General features: G+C 47.7%; 1 long non-coding RNA gene across 2 annotated transcripts; it reads right to left on the minus strand.

The window, feature by feature from the left end:
• Positions 1-379: 379 nt before the first annotated feature.
• Positions 380-21,709, minus strand: LOC105853711. 2 transcript variants are annotated; one of them, XR_001145496.1, is made up of 4 exons: positions 21,619-21,709; positions 16,208-16,372; positions 14,708-15,072; positions 380-625 (listed from the first exon to the last, which is right to left on the minus strand). It is a non-coding gene; the product is annotated as an uncharacterized LOC105853711 (long non-coding RNA). The 2 variants fall into 2 exon arrangements; XR_001145495.1 differs by lacking the exon at positions 16,208-16,372.
• Positions 21,710-25,672: the final 3,963 nt, after the last annotated feature.

A 25,672-nucleotide genomic window follows, 5' to 3' on the forward strand; every position in this document is an offset into this window, starting at 1 on the left:
CACTGGCTGTGGTGTTAAGTGCCAGTTCTGTCACTGGCCCTGGGGATGGATTGGGGGGGAGGTGGCCTTGAGATTCTGCACTGGCTGCTCCTTGCTCACCCCAGAGATGCCAATGCTGGGCCACACTAGAAGGAAGTCAGTGGGGACCCCAAACACACTTGGCTCACCAAGAGGTTCCCACTGAGCAGTAGGATGACACTGTCATACTGTCACTTAGAACTTACAAGTCTACCTCATGCCTTAAGGTCTGTCCAGTTCTGGTCTAAGAATTTTGAACCCCTAAAAGTCACTTAGCCCCCCCGTGGGCCCTAAGCAAGTCACTGTAACTTCCCCCAGCCTCCCAGGGGGAGGACTGCACTTACTTCCAGGTGTCCGAGAAGTTCCCTGAGGGCTCTGGCACGTGCTGGACGGGTCTGCAGACCCCGTGCAATGCTCATCAGCCCCGTGCTGGTCTCCTTTCTGGCGCAGACCTGTGCCTCGTCGCGCACCTGTACGGCCACATTTGGAGCGAGCTAGTTCCTGGTTCGGTAAAGACCAGCGGGAGTGGCCGATGGGGGGCAGCTTGCCCTTTCATCCTTTCTCGCTACTAAAATAGGCTATTGCAATAATAATGGACCTCATCCCACTGAAAGCAAAGCGAGAGGAAAACACGTAAGGATCCTTTCTAAGACCATTATTCTCCGGTGCCCTTTAATAAAGTATTTTCCTAAGAAAAATAGGTTTTTCTTCCCTTAACTAAAAATGGGATTTTAAAATGTCGCATCAAAACTTTATTATTTTACCATCTTCCGGGGGTTCTGTGGTTGGTTATGATTAATGGGAAAGCTCTTAAAACAGCTAGTTCTCTGGACATAGCTGACATTCTGAAGTAAATGTTATAAAGACACTTACGAACCCAAAGGTGGCTTGGCCGGGGCCACTGGCCTGTGGCAGTGCAGAAAGCGACACTCTTCGGTGCCGCTGGGTGCTTGTGACGCGGAAGTGGGGGTTTCCGCGTGTGCTTTTATCTGGGGTCTCGGTGCTGTCTGTGTCCAGGACTCATCCACGCGAGCCAGGCCTGGCGCCGAGCAGACAAAATCCGCATGGCAGCAGCAACTGCCTCTCCGGTGGGTGAGTCGCCAGCTGGGGCCGCCTCAGTTTCTTACGTGGCTGCACTGTTGTTTTTCCACTCCAGCAGCTTCGAAGCAGCGCAGTTTGCATAAGGCCAGACAACCACCCCAGCGAGAAGGCTGAGGGCAGAGGCGAAAACTCGGGCAAAGATATCTGGTGCTACTAGCTGTGTGGACAGCAGCCCCGGGGCGGTTCTCAAGGCCTAGAGGAGGCGCGGAGGACGCTCTACCGTGTTGAAGAGCAGGCGGGTTTCCACTGAAAACGGGGACATTTCCTCTGTGGAGGCTTCAGTGTTTTGCTTTCTCGGAGTAGAAGCTCAGATCTCCCCCCCCACAGCCTGTGACAGGCAGCAAGAGAGCTGGTTCTGGTAAGTGCTGGACAAACACGGCCTCGAGGAGGCGAGAGAGGGGAGGTGCATCCAGGCACACACACTCTGCACCCCTAGAGAGGAGATGCATCTATGCACCCGTACACACGCGCACACACACACTCTGCACCACAGGAACAGCTCTGAAACGGCTCCCCTGGAAGGCAGCTGCTGCCGACCCCGCCAGGCTGCTCAGATGGAGCCTTGTTGGGACGGGCAGGGACCTGGCCTTTCGAAGCAGGCGAGGTGTGAAGACTGGACCTTCGGGGACACTCTGCAGAAACTTCCCTGGGTGGTGCTTATGCCATCAGGGTGGAGAGCCATGGACACACCTGCATGGCCAGCCAGGAGCCAATGGGATGAGGGTGCTTGATTGTTCATCCCTTCCCTCTCACCTCGTGAAGTCGATTTCGATGGCATAACAGGCCCGTGTCTACATGCCACCCTGTGCCACCACGGCCCCCCCAAGCTGATGCTACAATCTCCAAACAGCCCCTCTGGCTCCTGCTCAAGCGCCGCCCCCCTCGTCTTGGGAAGCAGCGTGGGCCAGCACTCTGGCAGTCAGGCTACTCTCTTCCAGCAGTTTCTAGCTGAGATCCGGCCACCCCCACTCTCTGGGTTCAGTTGGCTCCCTCAGTTTCCAAGGACACGCAGGGGGGTAAGGTGGGGTGCAGTGTGAGGAGGGGTCTGGACTCACCTCACCGGCTAGATACATAGCTTGTAAGTAGCTCGGACTCAGGTCATCCCCAGAGTTAGTCATGGCGGGTCAAGAGACTCTAGACGCTATAGTCTTTGGCTATGAAATTCTACCTATGTTTTCTCTGAAAATTTAATCAAATTTCCAACTGTGTTGCAGACAGCATTGTGACAGGGACACCCCCTCCTCTATTCATGCTCCGTCCACGCCCCACCCTACAGGTTCTGCTTTTAGCTACATGAAACTTGGGGAAGATGCAGGAGAACAGAAGCCCCTGCACATGGCCCCCTGGCGTCTCCCAGGCTGTGCATGTGGGCACAGCTACTGCCTCCAGCAGCACACGGGGCAAATCTCTGTCCTGGGATTTTCTCTGGGCTTCCTCTTCCTTTCAGTCCTCACCCAAACCCCGCCCCCCATGCCTCGTGCAGGTTTACTGGTTCCTCATAGGTGTTTAGCTTTTACCATAACGTAGGACTTTAAGAAGACTAGATTTCATTTCTTAGGGTTGCTTTAGGTTCACAGCAAAGTTGAGGGGAAAGTCCAGCAAGCCCCCACATGCTCCCTGTCCCTATAAGATGCAGCCTCCCACATGGTGGGGCCCACACAGTGGCATGCCAGCTACACTGGGTGATCCTCTGTGGGCACGCCAGAATCACCCAACATCCAGGGTCCACCTCAGGTTCACTCTGGAATCTGGACAATGACAGGCAGTCACCATTTCAGTAGCAGATAGAATAGTTTCACTGCTCCAGACTGGCCCTCCGCCTCGCCTGTTCATCCCACCCTCTCTACTGACACCTGGCAACCATGTATTGTCTCCACAGTTTTCTCTTTCCCAGAATGTCCTACTAGAGTTGAAATCATAAACAGTATTTTTTCAAAATTGCTTTATCCTTTGCAAATGGGTTTCTTCATTTAGCAAGGGGCAGATAAGGCTCCTCCAAATCCTTTTCGTATCTTAATAGCTCCTTTACTTTTTAGCACTGGGTAATGCTCCATTGTCTGCATGTTCCACAGTTTTGTTTCTTCATTCACCTGTTGGAGGACACCTTGGTTGCTCTCAAGGGTTGGCAATTATGAATAAAGCTGCTAGCAACATGCGTGTGGGCTTTTGTGTGGATGGAAGGTTTTGGTTCATCTGAGTAAACACCAAGGAGAAAAACTGCTGAATGATATGGTAAGAGTATGTTCAGCTGCGTAACAACCTGTCACCCAAAGTGGCTGTACCACCCTGCACTCCCAGCAATAAGGCACGTTGCTCCACGTCTTCGCCAGCATTTTTTTGTCATGTTCCAGACTTTGGTCATTTTATTAGATGTGTCGTGGTGTCTCGTCGTCGTTTCATGTGTAATCCCCTGATGCCACGTGAGGCTAGCATCTTTTTTATGTTCATTTACCACATAAAGGTGCTCCCTGATGTGTCTAAAAAGATCTTCGCCTCATCTTAAAATCAAGTTGTTTTCTTCTGTTGCACTTTGAGTTCTATGGTTGTGTTACAGAACAGTGCTCTATCCATTGAATCTGTTGCAACTATTTTTTCCCAGTGTCTGACTTATAACACAGAGTAGGCATTTTCAGTTTAGTGAAGCCCGACTTCCATATGTATTTCTTTCATGGGCTAAGTCTTTGATATTATATCTAAAAGACACTGCCAGAGCCATTGAGATATTCCTCCAATGTTACCTTCAAGGAGTTTTACAGTTTGTATTTTACCTCTAGATACATGATTTTGAGTTAATTTTTATAGGGCAAGTAAGGTCTGAATCTAGATTCAATTTTTGTAAGTGGACAGCAATTGTTCCCAAACCATTATTTTTGAAAAGATTAGCACAAACCCACTGTGTCACCGTTGCTCCCTGGTCCAAGATCGGTGGACTGTACTTCTGTGGGGCTGCCTCCGGGTTCTCTGTTCTGGCCTATCGATCTGTCTATTCTTTCCCCAATACCACGCCTTGGTTATGTAGCTTCAGAGTAAGCCTAGACAGTGGGTAGGGTCAGTCCTTCAACTGTGTTCTCCTCCTTTAATATAAATTGTTTGTTCTGGATCCTTCTTAACTTTCATTCTGTTCATATGCATGATGCAGGATTTTCACAAGGTATTTATATTTGAAAAAAAAAAAAACAACATGCAAACTTCCATTGCCAGACTCATTTGTGAGTTTCATTCCTCAAGCCTATTTCTGAAGAACTCCTGCCTCTTGTTAGGTCTCTAGCTGATCTTCACCTGTCTTCCTTGATGTGTGCACTGGTGTGAAACACTCGCATCCCTCCGACCCTTGAGAATCTCTGGGAGCTGCTGTTTGTCTGTTTCGTGGTGACACGCCTCATTTCCTCCACAGCATCCGGATTATCTGTATGGCTCAGATACACCCCTCCTCCCTCTGCATTATCAATTTCAAGACTCTTGATTAGATCAGGGGATTTGATGGTGGATTGATTGACTGACTTCTCACTAAGCAAAAATGGAGCCTAACAGAATCAGGCTGCCATCTGGAGCCCTATCTGAGTGGCAGGAGGGTGCTGTGGCGAGGGCATCTGGGGTCCCAGTGGGGCTGTTGTGCTGGGCCACGCAGCAGTGGAGACACTGCTCCACGCTGGATAAAAGACTTGAAGAGAGCCCAGTGATTCACACAAACTGTGCGTAAAGTGGGATATTTTCACCTCCACCAGTGCAAAGCTGAGCCTTCCCAGTCTGTAAAACTTGAGGAAAGTTTTGTTCTGGGTTCAGCTTCCATTTAAGGGGATGTTATGACTGGTTTGATGTTTTATCCAGACCATTCCATATGTCTGCATGTAGCAATAAGGGTGTATCCCCTGGCACCGTATGCTCACTAGAGCAGCACGTAACTTCCCTTGGAAACTTCTGGGTGCTTTGCTCTCCTTTGCAGTCACGCCCGGGCTGATGGTGCGAGAGGTGTAGCTTCTGCGTCATGAGGCCGACAATGCGCCTTCCTCGTTGAGCGTAATCACTAGCCTTTGAGTTGTAATGAGAGATGTGGGACTCTTATTCACTCGAACACTTAGGGCTTACTATAGGGCTATTAACTGGCTGAACTTCAATTTATTGTGTGCCAGAGAACAAGGAGGCCCAGGGAGAGAGAGACGGGGAAGGCCGTGGGCAGGGCAGTCAGAACACGCAACACATTATTAAGTTCCCTGTCTTGTGTGGACGAGCTTCAGTCTCCCCAACAATTACAATAGTAACGTCAAAGATCACTAATCACAGACACGTAATAGATATAGTAATACCGAAAAAGCGAAATATTGCAAGCAACACCAACATGTGAACAAAGACATGAAATGAGGCTGGCAGATGCTGGCCACGGGCGCATCAAACCTTCACTATGTAAAACATCCAGTATCGGAAAAGTGCAATAAGGTGAGGTTCAATAAAGCGAAGTCCGCCTGGAAGGCTTTCCCATATACTGGCTCGGGCAGCTGAAGCGAGCCAGTCCATCTGACTCTCTTCATGGCTTTCTCTGGCTGAACTAGCTGCTGAGGTCAGAGAACTCAGCGGGGCCTGCCCCTGCACTCCGAGGCAGAAGCCCAGCTTTGAGGCCCAGCGCGCCCCTAAGCTGCAGGGCGGCTGGGAGGGACACTCTGGCTGTGCCCAGCCTTCCTGCTTTGCCCAGAGCGAAGGACAGAGACGGAGGACAGGAGCTTCGGGGAGCTGAACTGCCTCGCTGCATACTCTGGAGGGCACTCTGCACTCCTCAGCAGGGGCCTCTGGGGCCTCCAGCCTCTTCAGACCTTTTTCAGGAACAGGGACCACGGACAAGCTCGTAACAAGAAGAGGATCTGGGGAGCAGAGCCACGTCACCCCCTCCCTGCTCTCTCCCCAGCACCCCGCAGTTCTGGGGTGCTAGAGAAAGGCCCTCGGCTGCAGGACCCTGGCGGGGCACACCCCCTTGGGGCCTCCAGCAGCCGTCCAGCTCCTGTTCAGCGGCCGCTAAGCCGTTTATCTCCTGACCTGCGTCCTCCGCTGCAAGTTCTCAACAGCCTCATCTGGTTTGCTCTTGAGCTTCCCTCCTCAGCAGGGATAGAGCCACCCCCGCAGGGGACCCCGGAAAACTCCAGATGGCAGCTCCCTTCTCTTCTCCCGACTGACGGACGCATAGGACCTTCTCCGAATCCACGCTCTCGTCTGTGATTGCTAAGGACCATGCGGGTCAGGTGCTTTGCCTCGGGAGCTTAGGTCTACCTCTCCGGCATGTTTACATCCTAGGGGTGGACTTGGGGAAAAGAGCGAGAAAAGAGAGGGTGACACACATGGGGTCACCAGACACCACGATAGCCGAGGTGGGAAAATTCGGGGTGTGGAGCATTCACTCCCTCAAGTGGATGGAGGCTCGTGCTGGCTTGGCAACACTGCCAGGTGGCATCTGTTAAGCGGCTCTGTGCATTGAGGGGCCCAGAAGGCTGCACCCCCAGGGAAGGGCCTGGCGCAGAATGTCTGTCCCGGCCCCCCACTGCATGGCCACGCGCACACCCCCTCACGCTTCAGGATGCACCAGAGCAGTTTCTGATGGATCGGCTGGCTAAACATTTTGGTTCAAATGGGTTAAATAAGAGAATCAGGGTAACACATTTGTATCAGCTGATAGGAACTGACAAAGTGATATCCCAAGTCGACTTTAGGAAATGAAAATCCCAGCTCAGCTCTGGGGTAAGATGTAAAGTGGAGATTAAGGAGTTTAAGAGGACATTTGAAGTACGAACAGCTGAAGATTAAAGAGATAAGTAAGCAGCTGTGAAAACGGAGTAATTCCTCCAGGCTGTGACTGGGTGGCCTGGTCCACACAGAAGGGGAGTGCCCGGGGCCCCCTGGGGCTGGAGGGGTTTCCCTCCATGAACACAGTGGGTGTCTGTTGCTCCACCCCTCTGTACTCTGGAGTCCTCTCTCTCTCCCTCCATCCATCCAGATTTCAGCTTTCACCCAGTGGGGAGTGCGGGAGGAAGGAGAGGCCAGCAGTGGTAGGAAGCAGCAGGGTGGCTGGAGGGCATTGTAACCCAAGTTTCTAGATGTCATTTCCAGTTTCCCACCAGGAAAGGCTTTGGCCTGCCCACCCAGCTGGCGCCCAGCAGACTAAAGAGAGCTTCTTTGCAGGCAGGATCGTGTTGCATTCTTGTAAAGCTCCCAGGTGACTCCCAGGGGTGGCCTAACTGAGTGGGAACAGTCTCTCATCCCGTGTAGGAGAAGGGTCCCCACAAAACAGGCCAGGAATCCTTTTCCAGAGGGCCAGAGCCGCCTGCATGCCAGCTCTAAGGCTGGAATTTCTGGATCCACCACCTGGCCTTTCCCTTGGGGCAATGGTCTCCCCTGAGCTGAGCTGTCTTCTCTCACCTCCTGGGGAATCCCAGCAAATCCCTCCATGCCTGAAGCCACATACATGATCTTTGAGCCAGGTCCTGAGGTGTCTGAAGAAGTTGGGGGAGAAACGGGGTGCTAGGCTTCCACATCCATACAACAGCCCCAGTCAGGGCTTCTCACATGAGGCTCAAGACGAGCCACCTGGAGTTCCTGTTAAATGTAGATTCGCTACAGAGCCTGCAATGTGGCCTGGGCATCCACATTGACCACAGCTCCCAGGGCCTCAATGCTGCTGGCAGGGAAGTCACCTGGGGCAGCAAGCAGGGAGCTACTCACTTATTCCTTCCCCAGCCCACCTTGGGGCGTCTCTATGGACCAAATGGATCAGCTGGCTTCACAGTCCAGAGTGAGGGACCTTGGAGGTGGTCGGAGGTGACTGCACTGATTTGGCTCAACAAGTGTGGTGGGCTCAGTGCTGCTCAAAGGCTGGATCCCGAGAGGACACGTCCTCTCCTGCCCAGGTAACGAAGCATGAGGCTGATCCACAAAATCAGCCATGACCTCGAGGCCATGTGACTGGGCGCCCTTCCCCTGCCCACGTCCTGCCCATTTCAGCTGCCCTGGTTATCCCCAGCCCCTGCTATCTCTTGCCTGTCCTTCTGCCACGAGGCAGCACCTACCCTGTGTGTCTCCAGAGGCACCTTAAACGGCCATGTACATAAAAGAGGGGGTGCTCAGTGAATACATTTTGCTGGGTGAATGCAAATAAAATCACTTCCTCGAATACGTCACTTCTTTCTGCAGTGTCAGCATGAGGACACAGTGGTGTCATCTGTCAGGGCACCTTAAGCAGGGCCCCCCAACACAAGCATCTCCACCAATGGCTTCTTCCCCAAACACGGCCTTCCTTGGCTGCAGAAGATGCAGCCCCTTGTTACGCCTGTTCTCAGCAGAGGAAATGGCAGGACCTTGGCAACCGACCCTCTGAGGAAGGCTAATGCCATTTGCCTCGCTAACCACAAGGAAATGACTACTGACAGCCCCATGTAAAGCAGAACTATTAGGAATTACGGAGTGATGCTCCTGTACCAGGAGAAAAATGGAGCATTCATAAAAAGTATCCGAGGGCAGAGCAGAGCAGTAAATTGTAGATTGCAAAACCACATGTCAAATCTGCATGAAAATCAGCTGTCTTTGTGCCTTGGAATTTGGACAAGTATATAAGGCTTCAATCGGCTATTTCAGAATTCCCTGATTATGATAGGTCAACAGGTTATGCTTCTAATTTCCTTATATTACTACCCTTCAGCAATGCCGGCTGCATCTCCATTTTAAAACTCTGCAGAAAGACAGATAAGTAACACCAGTAGGAACTGATTACCCAGCTTATAAATGGTTCAAATATGAGAATTTTCCTACTCCCAGTTTGCGGTTGAAAGTATGAAGTATGCCAAAAAAAAAGAAAAAAGTAAAAAGGGGGGGAGAAAAAAACAAAGGGAGATCAAACTTTATATATTTTGTGCTAATTTATTAAAAATTCTGGTGGCAGAAATGTGCCAGCGAAGGGCAGTAAGATTTGTCTCTCTGTGCTGCTTGCCAGCCAAGCTGCTTGGTCTCCCTGGTGAAAGAGAACATTCTCCACTGCTGAATGACAATGTGTGGCATCCGTCAGTGATAGCTCAAGAGTGTACACAAGTACAACAGTTACTATTGTTATTTTTAAACCAAAAAATAAATCCATCCAACGTGCATTTTCACCACCGAGTACAAAGACCTTTAGCTGGTTTTAGTCTGACCTTGTGAATTCAAGGCTCAGATCCCGGGCCCGGCGATACACCACTGAAACCTGAACGTGGCAGCTTAAATGCATCTCCCTTGCTGAAGGGATGGCAGCGACAGTAACAGACCCCCCAACTTCTTTTGGAGACAAACGAATATCTTTGCCAGAACATCTAAATCAAACACTGACTCATGAGTCTATTCTTTTAATTGCCCAGTCTTGGACAAAGGCTATGGCATGAGCCATGGCAAAATTCAGTCACTGAAGTCGAATATATAAATAAAAAATGTTTAAATGAAATAAAAGAAACAAATTTTTAAAATGAAATAAAAGAGAGCAGGACGGCAGTTCAGGACAGCATGTGTCCTCGCCATGAACACAGACGCCAGAGATGTCTCACCCACGTGGGCTGCGCCCTAAGAACGGTTCCTTCATTTGGGCTCTGAGCTACCTCCAGAAACAAACTCACCACGCACAGCTGCAGGGTGGGCCGGGCTAGGGAATTCCCAGCTAGTTTTGAACAAAGAAGCTGGGAGTCCAGGAGAACGAAGGTGTAGAAGGTGCGTTGTGATGGAAGGCAGGGAAGATGTGGTAGAGTGGACGGTTGTGGCTACACCATCTGCATGTGTGGGAGACGTGAAGATGGAGACTCCAGCATGCACCAACAAAGACTCAAGAAAATACGAAAGAGGGAACTGGAGATCTTATAGGTCAGAATATTCCAGAATGAATTGAATAAGTAAAGGCAGGAGTCCTTGGTAAAAGATATTCTCTATGTGCGGAGAAAATAAAATAAAATTCATACATAACTTTAGCTCTGTGGAACTGAAGAACCGTGATAAACAGTAAAATCTTTGGAGTGATCAAAGAAATGACCTGTTACCGAAAAAGGGACATTTAGGAAACTTCTCATCGGCACAGTCCATACTATCAGTTAATGGAGCAAAATTGTCAACGTGCAGGGTTAATGTCTATTAGCCTCGCATTCTACCCAGCTTGACTGTCATCTGAGAGTAGAGGCAAATGGATGAACTTTGTAGCCAGACAAAGACTATGGTGGTTTACTAGCCCTGACGCTGAGACCACTCAGTGTGGATAATGAATCCAAGCAGAAAAACAAATGGAATCAAGAAAAAATAGCTAACAAAGAAACAAAAAAGAAACTGGTACGTCTGATTGGTTATTGGTTACTAAAAGAAGAAAAGCAAACAGAATGTTGTACAATTTTTTTTAAAGTGAGGCTCTTGACAATTACCGGTAAAAGCAGGCATGAATGTCAGCTCCTCGTTAGACCAGAAATGACCCAAGAAATAGGATTTTGCTTTGCTATATGCTATACCTTCAGCCCATAGCAGAGTCTAGTATTTGTGGAATGAGTAATTAAATGAGGTAGCGTAGAAGCAGAGATATATTGGGTACCTAAAGTCAAATTTTTGTCTTTATAGTCAAATTCTAGAAGGGACAAGAGATACTGATAAAAATAAGGTTAATGCTAAAAGAATAGAAATGCCATCAAGAGTTTCAGAAACAGATTGGGGTGGGGGGTGGAACTGAAGAGAAAAAAAAAAAAAAAAAAAATTGCCACAAAGGTTTTCAAAAAAAATTGGGGTGGGGGATGGAACTGAAGAGAAAAAAAAAAAAAAAAAAAAAACATTGGCCCAACAGAAGAAAGAAAAGCAGAAAGCTGATAAGAGAAACCAGATGGTAGAAATAAGTCAAATGAATTAGCAGTGATCACAACACACATGAATTAAATCAACCTACCTATGAAAGGACAGAGATCATGAAATTAGATTAAAATAAATGGACAATGAACCAGAAATTTCCCGAGCAAAGTTTAAGAAATAAGGTTAGGGAAATGATATTTAAGGTATATATTAATTGAAGGAAGCTTTTCTAAGATTAATGACAAATAAAATAAGATTTAGTACAAAGAGTTACCGAGGATAAAGAAAGGCACTTCAGCAAGCCATGCAACTGAATCTACTAAGCATAATCTTGTATGCAGTGAACAACAACATGAAATATAAGGTCATAACTAAGAGAATTAGTAGTTAGTAACTAACTAAGCCCCATTTAGAGGGGAAGATTTGAACACATCTCTGTTATAAAATTCTAGATCAAGTAAACAATAATATTAGACAGTCTGGAAAATTTGTTTGACATGATAAAAAAACATTTGACCCAAGAGATAGAGCTACAGAGATCTGTATCCAGTAACAATAGGGAATATGTATTCCCTTCGAGAACAAGCAGAGTATTAAGAAGGGGTCATAGATTAGGACTTGATTTTCAACCAATGAAATGAAAATCAATTTAAAATTCTGGCATACTTAGAAACCAATGCATGCACTGGTTTCCTGGTGGAAACAAGAAGATAATTCCACTGGTTGTCAATAATAGAATCACATGTTGATACTTGGAGGTGAGTTTATAAGTTTTCATTTTTATTAAGAAATAAAGAAGATGAAAAATAAGTGAACTTTAAGATTCTAGGAAAAAGACAGCAGAGAAAATCCAAAGAATTCTACAGAAGAAACTTTAATGATAAAATCGAGAAAAAAGTTAAACCAGGCCCTCCCAGGTGGCGCAACAGGGTAGGACGCATCACTGCAAGTTGGCCACAGCTGCTTCAGAATGAGTTTGACCCCCTCCCTGGAGCTAACCACATGTCACAGCAGACCTCTTCTGTCTCACCCACTGCTCCCCTCAGCAGTACTTCATCCATGCCATCTAGTCTTCTCCCCACTCTGTCTCTCATGAATCCTTTCACCACCCCTGCACATCGGGCCTACACCCCAGTTCTGAATGCATAAATAAATACATCTTTAAAAAGTAAATAAAAAGTAAACAGTTAAATCAAAAGCAAAGAGACATTATAAGAGGCCAACACAAGTTTGTATGACTTTGATGCTAAGTCATTAAAAAAGATTAAAATTTGTTAAATACGCTTATTTATATATACACGTACATAAGTAAAATAAATATCATTCTGTCCCTTCCTATATATTGTAAAAGGTTAATGGAAGCCCTCCCTGGTGGCACAATGGGTTAAAAGTACAGCACTGCAAAGCTACCCACAATGGCTTCAGCAGAAGTTCGATCCCCAGCTAGGAGGGTGACCCACATGGTGGAGCAGACCTCTCCAGTCTCCCCGCTGCTCCCCTCAGCAGTGTACTTCATCAATCTGTCTGTTCTGCTCCCCACTCTGTCTCTGGTGAATCCTACCACCCCCTGCACCTCTGACCTGTACCCCAGCTCTGTATGCATAAATAATCTTTTAAAAAAATAAAAGGGAGGGAAGGGAGCTAAGAAAAAAATAAAACCCTTTTCCCCAAATCACAATTTTGCTAAAGTTTACTCCAAATGGGCCTGTCAGAGTCTCATTTTGGTCACTGGTACTTCACTTAACCTGCCTGGGCCTTAACTTCTCAGCAGATACCAAGGTCACTGTTCTTTCTACTGAGAATGTGGCAGAGAATGTCCCAAATTGCTTCCACAGATCTCCCACAGATCTCCTACGAGTGAAGCTCAGGAGTTCATTTGCTGAAGTCACCTGTACAATGACGCAGCTGTTTATAGCCCTCCAAGGGAAGCGTTGACAGATTTTTTTCCCTCTGTGAGTGAAAAGGTTTATGAGGGAATTAAGGGAACATAATAGTATGGATCACAGAATTTAAGGTGGAAAGGGACCTTCTGCTCACTGAGCAGGGATGCCTGTTACCACCTCCCGAAAGGTAGTGAATCAAGTTCCACTTTTGCACCTCACGGCGACAGGTGTTTGCTGCACGGGCCTGCTGGCGTGTTCTGGGGAACCACATGGATAGGCTCTCCTGTTGAACAGAAGTCTCTTTGACTCTCCCACTGCTTTTAGCTTCTAAAGCCACATGTAAAAGGTTCACTCCCACACGACAACCCTTCAAGTGTCTGAAAACTACAACCCGGCCCCCTTCAGACTTCCCTTCTGGTCACACAGACGCCATTCCTTCAGAAAGGGGAGAAAGGAGCCATCCTGAATACCTGTCATAGTGCTCCATGCTTTAGAGGAAGGGTTTTACATCATCTTCAAATTCCCTGTGTTTAGCTCTGTGTTCATCAGATATGCAAATTAAGGCCCAGGGAACCTAGTTAAGGTCAATAAATTAGGCCAGTCTGAGTCCACCCACGACTCCATTAGGCTGTTCCTACTGGTAGTGGACACCACCACCATCCTCCCGACATTGCCAACCTCTTCCCACCACACTCTAATATGTACACCTAAGCTGTCAAGCTAGGCCCGATCTCACACAGTGACTCCTAGTAACCCTTTTTAAATATTTTAGATTATCTGATGCTCTCTGCAATCCTTTGACTAGGCAAGAAAGGCATAAGAACTCACACAAGACAAATCAGGAAGATGTGTGGCCCCAGAGGTCAGCCAACATCAGTGAAGGAACTGGCAAGCACTCTCAAATCTGCACATTCACCGTCTTGCACTGCTCTGGGGTGCCCTGAACCCCACCGGCGTGGCGCGCTGGCCCTGCCCAGGTAATCTGGCTGGAAGCATCAGAACTTCCAGCGGCCGTGGCTTCTGTAGCAGCTGACCGCCATTATTGCCGTTTCTAGATTCCTTTGGTAAGTAGCCCCCAAAATCTCTTTCCCTGTTTTGTCAAAACTGTTGACATTTTAGTCTCTCCTCGTGCAATTGTTTTTACACGGATCCTTGAAAACTCGCTCCTCCCAATGGCTCCATCCCAAACCCCAGCCTGGGGAGTACTTAGATAGCCTATGTGTCACCCAACGAGGCAGCTATTCCGGTTAGAACTGGCACCTTGACAAACACCTTGACAAACACCTCGTCACGGAATTGTTGATGGCACTGCTGGGAAGCACAGTGCTGAGGACTGGGCCGAGGGGTGAGCTCCTGAGGAAATGTGATGGCAGACGTGGGAACCTCAATGTACATTTAGATACTACCATTGCCCAGGGTGGGGCCACCCAGGGGTGTGTGGGAGGAACTATGGGTGCCAGCACCTGTGGAAACACACTCCTGTGTGTATGTGTGTGGGGGAGGTGTGGGGGGGGGCAAGCGGCACCCATGGAGACACCTCAGCATCACCTGACATAAAGTCACCCTCCTGTTCATTACCAGCCATGTTAAGGTCGCAGAGACAATAAAACACCACTGCTCCTCCCAGCCAATGACTTCCTCCTAAGTGGGATTCAAAGTGCTTGGGCACCCCCCAACCCCCGATGCCTGCCACCCCATCCCTTCAGGGCTGGCTCTTCCCTGAAGTGGTCCCCACCACACACACACACACACACACAGAGCTTGTTTTTCTCTAATTGCTTAGCACTTTCTCCTTTTCCTGTTACCACTTCTCCCAAACAGATGGTGTTTATAGATAGACAGGAGAGATGGAAGTTATTCAGCTGCAAAGCTGGTAACACCCAGACACCTACCTTCTGAAGACGCCAGTCAGAAGACGGTCCTCCTGGGCAGCTGCTAAAATAGCTCTGAGCAGGACTGACGAGGGCCCGGGCAGTGCTCAGGGACCGGGCCACATTCTGCTGTGCTTGGAGCCTGTCAGCTGGGGTTTTTCCTGTTCCCCGTGGGCGCCCAGGGCAGGAGTGTGAAGTCTGCGTTCAGGCAGCCAGCAGCCAGGAACAGCTTTTCCCTGAGCTGGGAGCAGTCACGACGCCAGTGGATCTTCGTCAAGTTCCTGCTCGATTCCTGTCTTCTCTGCTCGAGCTGCTGTCAGGACTCCCGAGAAACAGTGAGGTTTGCAGTTTCTGAGCAGGGGCAGCCTCCCTCCCGGCAGCAAGGTCTGGTGGAGAAGACACCAAGCAGAGAGGGAATTAGGGAGAGCGTTTGTGACTGTGTCTTGGGAACTCCAGGAATAATCATTAAACATGGAGCAATGCACACACGTGCACACACACACGTGCATTTGACACCCAGGACTCTTGAGTCTAGAAGGGAGGGGAGTTAGGGTTTCAGAGGAAAGAGCAGTCTGATTTCTGAACTAGCTTCCAGGAAAGTTTAAGCAGAGAGGACCACAGTGGGGAAGCAGTACACAGTGCTTGGGGGGGGGGGCAGCTACTGAGAGGGACATGAGAGAGGACACAGGTTCTCCCAGGTAGGGTTATAGTTGCTCCCCAGGGGGCAAGAGCCTATCTGTCAGAGGGTCTGGCCGTGCATGGGCCCACATTCCCCAATAACAACTTCAGGGATGTCCCTATGAAAGACCAAACTGATGCCATGACAGGCTTCAGAATGCTTCTGAACCAGCCAGGCCTAAGTTTCGGTTATCAACAAGGCGCAAAGGCCGAATTTAACTGTAAATGTCCTAATCTTGCTCATCCCATAGCAACAGCCAATTACAAGTAGGCAAGTAACCACTACCTACCAGAAAAACGCCAGACGTCCTAAGGTATGCGGCCGAGTAGTGAAGGTCACATCTTCCCAGGTTAAAACAAGATAACTTTGCTGAGCTGAAACGCCCCTCTGCTGGGCTGAAACTCCCCTCTTCTGTAGACCCTTCCTGCCCTGAGCTCAGGGCTCTCAACTTCGGCTGCTGCATCACTGCATGTTGGGAGCCCAGGCTGGGGCATGCAATAAAGACCCTCGTGTGCTTTGTGTCGGAATCGGCTCCTTGGTGGTCTTTGGGAAACTCGAAACCTGGCACAACACCTACACCCGCCCTCTCCCTTCCCAGTCAAAGATTTCTCTTTGGGCTCCTGTCTGTAGTAAAGAAAGATACTTTTGCACCATCATTTGCGATGAGGCCTAAAACTCTGGGGGCCTCACTGGCGGAGGCCACCCCACATTGAGCTGAGGAGCACAGGCTTCCTATTTGATCGGGCCTGGGGTCCTCCCAGCTCCACCCTTCACAGTGTGGGGGAGTTCCGTTGTTCTCTGAACGTCATCTCTTAATCTGTACACTGGGGGCTACCACGTACCTCTTCCTTGCAGTCGCGTAGGGGCTAGGGGAGCCGGGCTTTTATTGTACAAACAGGCCTGTGACCCCTTCTTAAAGCAGCCGTGATGACCACCGGCAAGGAGGTGCCAAGGCTTCCTGCATCCGCATAAATGATGGAATTCACAGGAGAAAAGCAAAGAGAACCCTGAGGACACAGAGGGGCTTGGGTAGGAAGAGGGAGAGAGAGGAAGGCGCCAAGACCGCCGACAGCGCCCCCTTCCGTGAGGGAGGACCCCGCCGCCAGTGACCCTAGCAGGTGGGTCAGCTAGCTGCAATCGTTCGGTGGGGATTTAACCTGTGTGAGGGACCCTCGCTCCCAGGTCAATTGCCAGTTTAATACATTCCATTTCTTCATCTTGGTCCTCAAGTCACTTACAGTGAGTGGGGAGAGGAAGTACCGGCAAGACAGAAGATGGGACGTGGGACCAGGGAGGCGCCATCTGGGCACTTGAGGGCTTCGGGACACACAGCGCCCCCTGGAGGCTGAGTCTTGAAGGGCAGGGTCCGTGCAACCTGAGCAATCCTGCCCCCCACCCACTCTCTCCCTGCCCCCAACAGCTGGCAGAACGTGGGACTCTGGTGAGCAGAGCAGGGGAGACCTGCCTCTCGCAACGAAGTATTGGGGTACTGGGGTACGGCTGCGCTAGGGAGGCCACGCCCAGGGAGGGTTCTGACAGGCGGTGCTCAGAGTAAGTTCCGAGGGCTGGCAGAGACCTGTGAAGGAATCCACAGCCTGGAAGGGTAGGAACAGCAAAGTGGGTGTGTAGGTTGAGGGAGCCCCCCCCACCCCCCCGCCAGGACAGGCAAGTCTCCCCCTCCCCCCCAGGACAGCAGTGAAGGGTGGTGTGTGGTGAGGTGTGTGGTCCTGTCAGGAGTGCGTTAGGGAAGGTCAGGTTGGGAAGTGCCAGGCAGCAGCGTGGTTTCCTGCTCCCTCATTCCTTGCTCCAAGGTGTAACAAAGTCTACTAATAAAATTATAACTTAATCAGCTCTCCATAAAGATTACAAACTTTTGGGGGATCAGACAATATGTACACACGCACACGCACGACTTTGAGCCTGTGTGCTTTTTGGCTCCATTTTCTAGCAATTTCCCTACATTGAAGCATTAAGCTTGTGTAGACAGTCACTTCACTTAGTGTCAGTTCTAATGTATACAGATCTTACCAGCCCTGGTATTTGGATGTCACTATAGCTACCATGTTGTCAATTGGATGATGACAAATGTGTGGCAGTTTTAGTCTTTCATTCTTGTCATGTCCATACATACTACTTTAATGGCAAAGCAATGAGATTACCGGCATTAAAACCACTAATGGCTTCCTGTCCCCAAGCTCATTCTCAGATCATTTTGCCTGAGGCCGAAAAAAAACAGAACCAAAGGGTAGCACATCTTCCCAGAGTAGGAGCTTGGTCTCCTTGGTCTTGGTAATTTTTAAGTCAACTGAAACTGGTTCCTGTTCTTCTTTAGAATGTAGGAGGGTAAAAGGCCACTCTTTGTGGGGGGAAGGAAATGCGCTGGACTATGGTGATGGCACACGGGTGATTGGGTGATGGGAAGCCCACGGGGATTACAACTGAGATGAAAAAATGCACAAAATGATGTAAAAATAAACTACTATTATTTTTTTTAAAGGCCACTGTTTTATTGGCTTCAGGTGAAAATTTTCCTTATGACCAACTCTACTCTTCATTGAACCTGTTTTCTTAGATAATTGAAACTCAGATAAAGAATAAAAATTCATCCCTAGGGGAGAATTCAAGTCAGGTGTGATTTCATGTATGCCTATAAGTTATGGAAGGCGATTTGGATCCTCTCTAACCAAAATGATGCCTGGTTTACAACCCCCACCCCATTCTTAAAAACTAATGATTTCAACATTTACTTGGCATGAAACCCCTGACCCAAGCAACCCACAGGGCAGTGATAGAGTCCCCCTGGGTGCACTGGGTACAGGACACTCATTTATTGGCTAGCAGCAGGTAGTTTTTTCACCTGAGAAGTCTGTACCTGGGAAGATCAAATATTTCAGGCAAAAATGAGGCAGGTGAGGCTCCATTTTAAAGGTGCTCTTTGGGCAATTTGAATATAACCAGAAAATTCTAAACGTGAATCTATTTGATGCAGCTTTTCTGTACTTAGCTCCTATCTTACAGAAATGCCCACACAGCATTTCTTATTCAATTTCTTAAATTCTTAAATTCTTACCTGGCAGGCAGACCATGTGTGAGAATATCTCTCTTAATGCTGTCTGCAACAGCAAGATAGGGCAGTTAGTCAACCGCTGATCCCAAACAGGTTAATAACACATGAAGGGCTAATATTCCTTCAGCAGAAGAAGGTAGATGGATGTCTAGTGCTGTAGAAGCATCCTTGGCACGTTGGTTCACGAATAAAGCAAGCTTCAGAATCGAATGTGATCCCAATCGGGAAAGAAAATGAATGATTTGGCACAGGCCATGTGGCTATATATGTACACTCTGCAGTCGATGTCCTGGGGTCAAGTCCTGGCTCTACTCCTTCTCAACTGGTCCCTCTGGGCTCCCTCATCTACAAAATGGAAATTATAAGAGCACCTGCCCCAGTCACGTGATAGGATTTAGCCAGTCAGATACACTATTCGTCACGACCTGTGCTGAACTTGGAGGAAAAGGGGAACATCAGTTTTTACCATATGTAATCCTAGACAGTTGTAATTTTTACAGCCTTCAGAAAATAGTCACTGAACTAGAAGCCATCTATGAACATGATAGTGCTTGCCATGCCTCCATTGACTGAGGATTGATAAAGGGTGAAGATATTTATATATCTCGATATATAAATAGATAGATTGAGTTCAACATCAGGATACTATGAGACTCTCCTCCCAGGAAAGAGAGGTGTTGGTCAACAAGAAAGTCACATCATGGGGGAGGAAGACTTCAGATCACAGGAAAGCCATGTTCTTTCAGAATCAGAACTCCTCAGCATGAAAGACTCCATCCAGCTTTCGACCTTGAGACCTGACCAAATGGTACCTTCCAGGCCAAGAGTATGTCTTCAGGCTAACCCCAGCACCCCTTAAAATGCCTCTAGCAAACATAACACTGTCAAAAGAATTTACTATTTCAGCTGAAAACTGACTACCTGACTCTGACATTTTTTGTTTTTAGAGCAGTGACTTTACAAAACTTGCAGTTATGAACCTTACCCTGCCCCTTTGAGATATAAATATTCTACCGTCATGAGAACCACTAGACTAGAAGATAATGTAGACTACTGACTAGCCAGTACACCGTCATTAAACTCCAGTGTTTAAACTGAAATGGGGGATATCTCAGGCTTTGGGGGGTATGCAGCACCCTTGCACACATCATGGAGATGACCAGAATCTTGGAATCTGCGGCAGTTGCACACGCCAGAAGCCGAGAACAATCCATCAACATGATTACTCAGGAAGTGAATGTCCTCATGGTCTGCCTGCCAGGTAAGAATTTAAGAATTTAAGAAATTGAATAAGAAAATGGATCTGTCCACACATGGTGAAAGAGAATCTAATGAGCTACAATCCAGGCAGATTCGAAAGCCTCAAATTATCCTTCCTGATACCAGCACAGCCATTTTTGAACACAATTACAGACTTGAAACCCCACAGGGGAATTCAGTGGAAATCATTTCAACATTTATTTGATATGAAACCTCTGACCCAAACAATTCATAGAGCAATTAAAGAGGTAGGCTGGAAAGGTTTTGACAGTAACGCAGTTTGGGGTTTGGTTGACAAATGGTCAACAGAGTAATAATTAGTGGAATCTCAAATTAGATCTGAATGTGAATAAGAATCAAGAAGGATCCCAGAGGGCTCAGTACAGGAAACTGTATTATCTAATATACAGCGCTCATTAACAACCTGGAGGAGAAAGTAAATTCGACTTAGATTAAATTTGTGGATAATACAGAATGAGTGAGAAATGGCAAACACAGGAGACAAATTAAAGTTAAAATTAACGAAGGACTAGACATTTGAGAACCTTGGTCAGAACTAAATAAGAAGGAATTTAATGAGAATAAGGAAACTCTTATGCAGTTGGGTTTGGTTACACTTGAAGGTCTGAGTAATCAGCTCTAACACACAAGGGAGTGGTAAGGTGGATGATAAACCAAGGGGAATTTGGTATTTCTCCAACATACCTCGGGAGGTTGGCTTCATAACTCAGCATATGGTGTTTTAGGGAGATTTTGTAGCAAGTGAAGTGGGAAATGGCAGATATTATCCTGCTGCTCTTTAATTCTTAATTTGGAGAAAGTTTTGCTACAGGAAGATGGAATTATGGTGAATGCATACTCTCATATGTCTAAAAGTGATGCAGTCACACGGCTGTTCTATTGTCATCATCGTCATCGTCATCATCAACTGAGTCCTTACAGGTGGCCCAGACTCTTCAACAAACTCAATTTAGTTTTTAATTTTAATCTTCATCACAACCAGTTTTACTATCCATATTTTCCAAATGAGGAAGCTAAGATGTAGTGAGATTAAGTGTTTTTACCCCAGGTCACATAATAAATAGTACAGAAGGGATTAGTAGCCCATATTCTTTGAGGAAACAGACTACTGCAGGGGAAATTGAGGGAAAAACCGAAGAGATTCCAGGCAAGTTTGAGAGAAATGGTAAAATTTATTTGTAGGCAAGATTGATTTGTCACAGGCAAAAAAATACAAACATAACATTGTCTTCAAAACATTGTTACCTTCCTTTTGAGAACTTTCCTATATTTGGTTAGGGATTTATTTGGCTTGCAAGAAAAAAATCATTTGGCTTAAACAAATAGGGGTTTGTCAATTGTAACAAAAAGACAGAGGAGACAGGTATAATTGATCATTTCCCACATTAGCAGTGCCAGGAACAACCTCTGTATATTTCTTGACCTCTCTCTTACAATTGCACCAACTCTGGGAAATATGCCTGCATTCAAGCCATGAAAAAGCTGGTAGGGCAGTGACATCCATATCTAGTCCCTTGAACAGGAAGACAGAAGCTTTCCCTAAACACTAAGCTGACATCCGTCCTGGCCCCATTGGTCAAAATAGGTCACATGGTGCTCAAGAGTCCACCAAGAACATAGAGAGCAAGTCACTGTGATTGAATTGACACAGCCATGGTCCATGATGGAAGGCAAAGTCTGGGGCTCTCTTAGCAAGGAAGAAAGGACAGATGGGTGCTGGGCAAGAGTTTCATTGCATCCATGGCCACCTCCTTCACTCTTCCTTCAACACAGCAACCCCATTCCTATTTTGACTTAAGCAGTTGATTTGTTCCATCTAACGTGTGAATGAGTAGGGATCCAAGCTGTATGCATCCTATTGATCAGTTTCAGTAGTGTATTTCCAAAGGAACTTAAATCACCCACCTGTAGGAATAGGTTCTGAAAAGTCACATGTTTGCAGGAGCAAGCCCTTCCAGAGGACTTCAGCTCACTGGGCAAGGGTCCACTGGACATCTCTGCAAGTAAATGAAGTCAGAGTTAGAGACATCCCAACATGGAAGGATTAAGTTGGTAGATACTTCAAACAGGGAGGCTCAGTTTTTTTTTTTAAAGATTTTTATAATTTATTTATGCATACAGAACTGGGGCACAGGCCAGAGGTGCGGGGGTGGTGAAAGGAGTCACCAGAGACAGAGTGGGGAGCAGAACAGGCAGATCTACTGAAATGCACTGCTGAGGGGAGCAGTGTTTGAGTCAGAAGAGGTCTGCTGTGCCATGTGGGTCATATTCCTGGCCGGGGATTGATCTCATTCTGCAGCGGCTGTGGATAGCCTCCCAGTGCTGCACTTTAACTGATTGCACCACCAGGAAGGGCCCCAGTTTTATTCCTGATAGTCCAAAAAGAAGAAAAAATCAGGAGCAACCCAAATATTCATCAAAGAGCAAATGAATAAGCACATAGAGAGACAGCCACGTGGTGGAATACCATGGTAAGCAGATACTTGACACAGGCAATAGTGTGTCTGAGTCTCAGAAACTTTATGGTAAATGAAAGACAGGAAATGCAAGCGACATGGAGTGTAGAAAACCATCTATATACATATATAGACAAACAAATAAATACATTAAAAAGAAAAAGGAAACCACTTATATGACAAATAGAGAAGGCAAATCTGTAGGAACAGATCTTGCCTGTGATTTACTGAATCTGGCAGAAATTTGGGGTGTCACAGGCAAGTTCAATATCTTGACAGTAGAGGTTGTACATGTCTGTCCAAGCTCAACACATAACCCTAGGAACAAGCGCATTTAATATGTGAAGCTACCACAATAAAGTCAGCTTATCTGATGTAGCTACTCTTTTAAAAATTCCTGCCCATGTCTCCTTTTTCCCATGTCTTTAGGCTGTTTTGGTTCCCAGCCACATTCCTTTTGGAAAATTCCACCTTTGCTTTGGCACAATTCCAGGAAAAGCGGTCTTTAGCCATTACCTGCAGGCATTTATGGCAGTTGCCCAAATTCAGCAAGTTGGCGGTGAACAGTGTGATGGTTGGTTTTTTGTCCTGGCACTCAGCTATTTGGTAAAACATTATTTTGGCTGTTTCTGTGAAAGCATTTTAAAGATGAGGTTAACACTTAAGTGAGTAGGCTTTGGGGCCCTCCCTGGTGGCACAATGGGTTAAAGCACAGCACTATGAGTCGATCCACAGCTACTGCAGCACGAGATTGATCCCGGGCAGGGAGGTGACCCACATGGCGCAGCAGACCTCTCCTGACCTGCCTGCTGCTCCCCTCAGCAGTGTGTTTCCTTAGATCTGCCTGTTCTGCTCCCCTCTCCGTCTCTGATGAGTCCTCTCATATCCTCCACACCTCTAGACTGTACCCCAGTTCTTGTATACATAAACAAAACATCTTTAAAAAAATAAACAAACAAGTAGGCTTTGAGTAAAAACCACTTGCCCTCATAATATGGATGGGCCTCTTTTAATCACTGGAAGCCCTTAACAGAAAAAGGCCCCTAGACAAGCAGGGAATTCTGCTTGTGATCTGCTTTTGGGTTCTGCAACTCTCCCAACGATCTCCAGCCTACTGATCTGGTCCATAATTGCTTGCACCATTCTCTGAAACCTTCCCCTGCCCAACCATGCACCGATATGCACACATCCTATAGGTTCTGTTTCTCTGGAAAACTCTCACTGATGCAGACAGGTAGAGTGATGGAATGAGTGAGCAGAGAAGTCCCAGGCCCTCTGTGCCCAAGCTGTCGCTGAGCGTTATGGTGAAGAGTAGAGTTAAGGGCAGGGACTGCCCGTTCCGCTGGTCCCTGTGCCAGCGGCCTGATCTCAGACCAGTGCTTGGGTTTCCTGAGACTTTCCTTTGGGAAGAAAAAAATCACAGGCTCATTAGGTGGGGCTCCATGAAGCAGCACCACCAAGCATTCTCCCTGTACCGTCAGTGGTGCTGACAAGGAGCGGCCCCATGGGAGACTGTACCCCGCTCCGGCACTGCTCCTGTGCTGCCTCTGCACACCTAGACACTGTCCCCACCATGGTCTTAGATGACAACCAATGTGACCATGCTACTTCAAACCTTAACAGAATCAACCCAGTTTAAACTGGAGTTGAACCCCGACTTTGGTGGGAAGGAAGGACACATTCTTGCCACCCTAGGGGCTCCCACCGGTCGTTTCAGCGGCTTCCAGGTAACGCATTTGGGCTGAGCTCACTCTCCTCATCACCGTCCTCAGCAGGCTTTGGGAGACCCTACTTCTGCTGCATGACACCATTAGCGACGGGGCCCACCCTTTCCCCAGCGAGTCCTCATGTGTACTTGGCTCTATGGACCCCCCATTTCCATCCTAAAGTAATGTTCTGGTCTGGGTACCTGGACGTTCAGTGTCAGACACCATCAAGAAGGCTCACGAGACTGATGAATGGATAGATCTTGATTTGATAAGTCAAATCAAATTAAACTAATGACATTTCAGAGATATTTTTCTGAATAATTTTTTCCTTAGGAACTTGCTACAAAACTCAGCTGCGACTTTGGTTAGAGTTGAGAGAACCATGACCAGATGAAGCCAGCTGGCGGGGGATGGAGGCAGAGACAGTCCTACCTCAGATTTCTGCATTGAGTTCTCCATCTAGGCTCTATGAAGTGGCTTCCTGCCCATGACCTATTTATTCTAGTCCCACCCCACCCGCTCCCTGCTCTCACCTCAGTGCTCATCTTTATGCTTTCTGAGGGGCGAGATAACAGCTGAAGCCCCTCTCTTTCCAGGCAGTCTTGACCTGGAGTCCTCAGCTTATACAGGGATTTCATTTCCCCAGGAGACCAAGGGATGTTGGTACATGCTTGTGGAAATTTCTGGAGAATAGTGTTTGTTCCTTGCTCACCAGAATCTTCGACCAATGCTCAGCTCCCTCTAGGGGTGCTACAAGGAAATGCCTCGGGTTGTGTGTCTCACTTTTTGAAAGATAAAGGGGAGAGTCACAGAGTTTGCTGGGAACAGATTGGTCAGGAGGGGAGGGAAGGCATCATGGTAGCTGTGGAGGAACTGTGTGCATGGCGTCCAGAGACACTCGTGGGAATAGGTCCACACCATGAGAAGAAGCTAGAGAGACATTTGAGTTCATTGTAAGGAAGAGTTCTCCAAGGTTGCTGCTCCCCACAGATGAGGGCAAGTGCATTTCTAGCTCACGTCCGACTGCAAGGAGCACCACGCAGGAAATAGTAAAGGAGGGTGAGCGGTTAGGTTAGAATAGAGGATCTCAACTAGGGGTGATCCCACGACCACCAAGAAGGGGTTATTGGCAAAGTCTGCAGAAGTTTTGGTTGCCACAGCTGGGGAGGGCTGTGAGCACCCAGTGGATGGGCGGTGGCCAGGGAAACTGCCAAACATATAGCAGTGCAATGAAGTGCCCCGACGATGCCGATTTATCAGCCCCCCAATCGATATAGTGGAGAGGGCTGAGCAACTCAGTGAGCGAAACTGTAAGGCAGGTGTGTAATCACCTACTCTAGGCTGTCACACGCTTCAGAATTCTGTGGAAGGATCAGTGACATTCCAGGAATATCCACGCCTTGAATATCCAGATTTCAAGGAGGATCCCTCAGCAGGATTCAAGTGGATGAATCTCCGAAATATATTTTCAGTTTTAGACATTGTGGGCTCTATTTTGGGACTCTGGCCATCCCTTGCTGTAGCCAAAACTGTGAGCCTGTTATTCTCCCCAAAGCAAATTTATATGTACCCACTGCTTCCGCCTACAACTGCGTACTAGCTGGAAGGTGATGTGTGCAAATCAAGGGGTGGGGAGAGGACTCGGGGTGCAGAAGAGCTGGAAACCAGCAAACCCAGGAGTCTGCACTCAGATTTCCCTTAGAGGCCTGAAAACATGGTCCCTAAAACCTCTTCTAAAATTATTTTGATGTGTTTTTTGTGCCTTCTGAGTAATAACACTTACCAAATCCCAGA

This window comes from Condylura cristata, unplaced genomic scaffold (genome assembly GCF_000260355.1).
Source record: "Condylura cristata isolate star-nosed mole 26May11 unplaced genomic scaffold, ConCri1.0 scaffold00016, whole genome shotgun sequence".
NCBI lineage: Eukaryota > Metazoa > Chordata > Mammalia > Eulipotyphla > Talpidae > Condylura > Condylura cristata.